The sequence below is a fragment of the Hippocampus bargibanti genome, linkage group LG04 (genome assembly GCF_051943395.1).
Source record: "Hippocampus bargibanti isolate YZ-2025 linkage group LG04, ASM5194339v1, whole genome shotgun sequence".
NCBI lineage: Eukaryota > Metazoa > Chordata > Actinopteri > Syngnathiformes > Syngnathidae > Hippocampus > Hippocampus bargibanti.
In genome coordinates this window covers 3263505-3268630 of record NC_142737.1, presented here as the reverse complement: position 1 = coordinate 3268630, position 5126 = coordinate 3263505, and the positions used below count along the sequence as shown (strand labels likewise).

General features: G+C 32.7%; 1 non-coding gene across 1 annotated transcript; it reads right to left on the bottom strand.

Moving 5' to 3' along the window:
* Positions 1 to 3875: 3875 nt before the first annotated feature.
* On the bottom strand, positions 3876 to 3947 carry trnaa-ugc (transfer RNA alanine (anticodon UGC)). The gene has a single exon. It is a non-coding gene; the product is annotated as a tRNA-Ala (tRNA).
* Positions 3948 to 5126: the final 1179 nt, after the last annotated feature.

Here is a 5126-nt window from a genome sequence, read left to right as displayed (position 1 = left end):
TTACTATACATGGTCGTTTTTTTTCATGTAAAAATGCCTTACTAAACATGGTCGTTTTTTTCGTATAAAAATGCCTTACTATACATGGTCGTTTTTTTCGTCTAAAAATGCCTTACTATACATGGTCGTTTTTTCGTCTAAAAATGCCTTACTATACATGGTCGTTTTTTTCGTCTAAAAATGCCTTACTATACATGCTCGTTTTTTTCAGATAAAAACGCCTTACTATACATGGTAATTTTTTCGTCTAAAAATGCCTTACTATACATGGTCGTTTTTTTTCTGGTAAAATCGCCTTACTAAACATGGTCGTTTTTTCGTATAAAAATGCCTTACTATACATGGTCGTTTTTTTCTGGTAAAATCGCCTTACTAAACATGGTCGTTTTTTCGTCTAAAAATGCCTTACTATACATGCTCGTTTTTTTCAGATAAAAACGCCTTACTATACATGGTAATTTTTTCATCTAAAAATGCCTTACTATACATGGTCGTTTTTTTCATCTAAAAATGCCTTACTATACATGGTCGTTTTTTTCGTCTAAAAATGCCTGACTATACATTGTCGTTTTTTCGTCTAAAAATGCCTTACTATACATGGTCGTTTTTTCGTCTAAAAATGCCTTACTATACATGGTCGTTTTTTTCGTCTAAAAATGCCTTACTATACATGGTCGTTTTTTTCGTCTCAAAATGCCTTACTATACATGGTCGTTTTTTCGTCTAAAAATGCCTTACTATACATGATCGTTTTTTTCGTCTAAAAATGCCTTACTGTACATGGTCGTTTTTTCGTCTAAAAATGCCTTACTATACACGGTCGGTTTTTTTTCATGTAAAAATGCCTTACTAAACATGGTCGTTTTTTTCGTATAAAAATGCCTTACTATACATGGTCGTTTTTTCGTCTAAAAATGCCTTACTATACATGGTCGTTTTTTTTCATGTAAAAATGCCTTACTAAACATGGTCGTTTTTTTTCGTATAAAAATGCCTTCCTATACATGGTCGTTTTTTTCGTCTAAAAATGCCTTACTATACATGGTCGTTTTTTCGTATAAGAATGCCTTACTATACATGGTCGTTTTTTCGTATAAAAATGCCTTACTATACATGGTCGTTTTTTCGTATAAAAATGCCTTACTATACATGGTCGTTTTTTCGTATAAAAATGCCTTACTATACATGGTCGTTTTTTCGTATAAAAATGCCTTACTATACATGGTCGTTTTTTCGTATAAAAATGCCTTACTATACATGGTCGTTTTTTTCGTCTAAAAATGCCTTACTATACATGGTCGTTTTTTCAGATAAAAACGCCTTACTATACATGGTCGTTTTTTTCGTCTAAAAATGCCTTCCTATACATGGTCGTTTTTTCGTCTAAAAATGCCTTACTATACATGGTCGTTTTTTCAGGTAAAATCGCCTTACTATACATGGTCGTTTTTTCGTCTAAAAATGCCTTACTATACATGGTCGTTTTTTTCGTCTAAAAATGCCTTACTATACATGGTCGTTTTTTTCGTCTAAAAATGCCTTACTATATATGGTCGTTTTTTCGTATAAAAATGCCTTACTATACATGGTCGTTTTTTCATCTAAAAATGCCTTACTATACATGGTCGTTTTTTTCAGGTAAAATCGCCTTACTATACATGGTCGTTTTTTCGTCTAAAAATGCCTTACTATACATGGTCGTTTTTTTTCAGGTAAAATCGCCTTACTATACATGGTCGTTTTTTCGTCTAAAAATGCCTTACTATACATGGTCGTTTTTTTCGTCTAAAAATGCCTTACTATACATGGTCGTTTTTTTCATCTAAAAATGCCTTACTATATATGGTCGTTTTTTCGTCTAAAAATGCCTTACTATACATGGTCGTTTTTTCGTCTAAAAATGCCTTACTATACATGGTCGTTTTTTCGTCTAAAAATGCCTTACTATCCATGGTCGTTTTTTTCGTCTAAAAATGCCTTACTATACATGGTCGTTTTTTCAGATAAAAACGCCTTACTATACATGGTCGTTTTTTTCGTCTAAAAATGCCTTACTATATATGGTCGTTTTTTTCGTATAAAAATGCCTTTACTATACCTGGTCGTTTTTTCGTCTAAAAATGCCTTACTATACATGGTCGTTTTTTCGTATGAAAATGCCTTACTATACATGGTCGGTTTTTTCTGGTAAAATCGCCTTACTAAACATGGTCGTTTTTTCGTATAAAAATGCCTTACTATACATGGTCGGTTTTTTCTGGTGAAATCGCCTTACTATACATGGTCGTTTTTTTCGTCTAAAAATGCCTTACCATACATGGTGGGTTTTTTTTCAGATAAAAACGCCTTACTATACATGGTCGTTTTTTCGTCTAAAAATGCCTTACTATACATGGTCGTTTTTTTCAGGTAAAATCGCCTTACTATACATGGTCGTTTTTTTGTATAAAAACGCCTTACTATACATCGTTGTTTTTTCGTATAAAAATGCCTTACTATACATGGTCGTTTTTTTCGTCAAAAAATGCCTTACTATACATGGTGGTTTTTCGTATAAAAATGCCTGACTATACATGGTCGTTTTTTTCGTCAAAAAATGCCTTACTATACATGGTCGTTTTTCGTATAAAAATGCCTTACTATACATGGTCGTTTTTTTTCGTATAAAAATGCCTTACTATACATGGTCGTTTTTCGTATAAAAATGCCTTACTATACATGGTCGTTTTTTCGTATAAAAATGCCTTACTATACATGGTCGTTTTTCGTATAAAAATGCCTTACTATACATGGTCGTTTTTTCGTATAAAAATGCCTTACTATACATGGTCGTTTTTTTTCGTATAAAAATGCCTTACTATACATGGTCGTTTTTCGTATAAAAATGCCTTACTATACATGGTCGTTTTTTCGTATAAAAATGCCTTACTATACATGGTCGTTTTTTTCGTATAAAAATGCCTTACTATACATGGTCGTTTTTTTCGGCTAAAAATGCCTTACTATACATGGTCGTTTTTTTTTCAGATTAAAATGGCTTTCTATACATGGTGGTTTTTTCGTATAAAAATGCCTTACTATACATGGTCGTTTTTTTTCAGATTAAAATGGCTTTCTATACATGGTGGTTTTTTCGTCTAAAAATGCTTACTATACATGGTGGGGTTTTTTTCAGATAAAAACGCCTTACTATACATGGTCGTTTTTTTCGTCTAAAAATGCCTTACTATACATGGTGGTTTTTTTCGTATAAAAATGCCTTACTATACATGGTCGTTTTTTTTTCAGATTAAAATGGCTTTCTATACATGGTGGGTTTTTCGTCTAAAAATGCCTTACTATACATGGTGGGTTTTTTTTTCAGATAAAAACGCCTTACTATACATGGTCGTTTTTCGTATAAAAATGCCTTACTATACATGGTCGTTTTTTTCTGGTAAAATCGCCTTACTAAACGTGGTCGTTTTTCCGTATAAAAATGCCTTTCTATACATGGTCGTTTTTTTCATGTAAAACTGCCTTACTAAACATGGTCATTTTTCCGTATAAAAATGCCTTACTATACATGGTCGTTTTTTTCGTCAAAAAATGCCTTTCTATACATGGTCGTTTTTTTCATGTAAAACTGCCTTACTAAACATGGTCATTTTTTCGTATAAAAATGCCTTACTATACATGGTCGTTTTTTTCGTCAAAAAATGCCTTTCTATACATGGTCGTTTATTTTCAGCTGAAAACGCCATATTATACATGGTGGGTTTTTTTTTCAGCTAAAAACACCTCAGCTAAAACCACCTCACTATAGATTTTTTTTCAATAAGAACAAGAAAGCCTTTCATCCTCCCACAATGGGGAAATTCACAAAAACTCAAGAGTGGAAATGCTGAGGTTTGAACCCAGGACATCATACATGCAAAGCATGCGCTCTACCACTGAGCTACATCCCCATCTGAAGGGCTCGAAACGCTATACTATCCATTGGCGTCTTTTTCGGGCTGAAAACGCCTTACTATACATGGTTGTTTTTTCGGCTAAAAATGCCTTACTATACATGGTCGTTTTTCGTATAAAAATGCCTTACTATACATGGTCGTTTTTCGTATAAAAATGCCTTACTATACATGGTCGTTTTTTCGTATAAAAATGCCTTACTATACATGGTCGTTTTTTCCGGCTAAAAATGCCTTACTATACATGGTCGTTTTTTTCGTCTAAAAATGCCTTACTATACATGGTCGTTTTTTCGTCTAAAAATGCCTTACTATACATGGTCGTTTTTTTTCATGTAAAAATGCCTTACTAAACATGGTCGTTTTTTCGTCTAAAAATGCCTTACTATACATGGTCGTTTTTTCGTCTAAAAATGCCTTACTATACATGGTCGTTTTTTTCGTCTAAAAATGCCTTACTATACATGCTCGTTTTTTTCAGATAAAAACGCCTCACTATACATGGTCATTTTTTCGTCTAAAAATGCCTTACTATACATGGTCGTTTTTTCGTCTAAAAATGCCTTACTATACATGGTCGTTTTTTCGTCTAAAAATGCCTTACTATACATGGTCGTTTTTTTCGTCTAAAAATGCCTTACTATACATGCTCGTTTTTTTCAGATAAAAACGCCTTACTATACATGGTCATTTTTTCGTCTAAAAATGCCTTACTATACATGGTCGTTTTTTTTCTGGTAAAATCGCCTTACTAAACATGGTCGTTTTTTCGTATAAAAATGCCTTACTATACATGGTCGTTTTTTTCTGGTAAAATCGCCGTACTAAACATGGTCGTTTTTTCGTCTAAAAATGCCTTACTATACATGCTCGTTTTTTTCAGATAAAAACGCCTTACTATACATGGTCATTTTTTCATCTAAAAATGCCTTACTATACATGGTCGTTTTTTTCATCTAAAAATGCCTTACTATACATGGTCGTTTTTTTCGTCTAAAAATGCCTTACTATACATTGTCGTTTTTTCGTCTAAAAATGCCTTACTATACATGCTCGTTTTTTTCAGATAAAAACGCCTTACTATACATGGTCATTTTTTCGTCTAAAAATGCCTTACTATACATGGTCGTTTTTCGTATAAAAATGCCTTACTATACATGGTCGTTTTTCGTATAA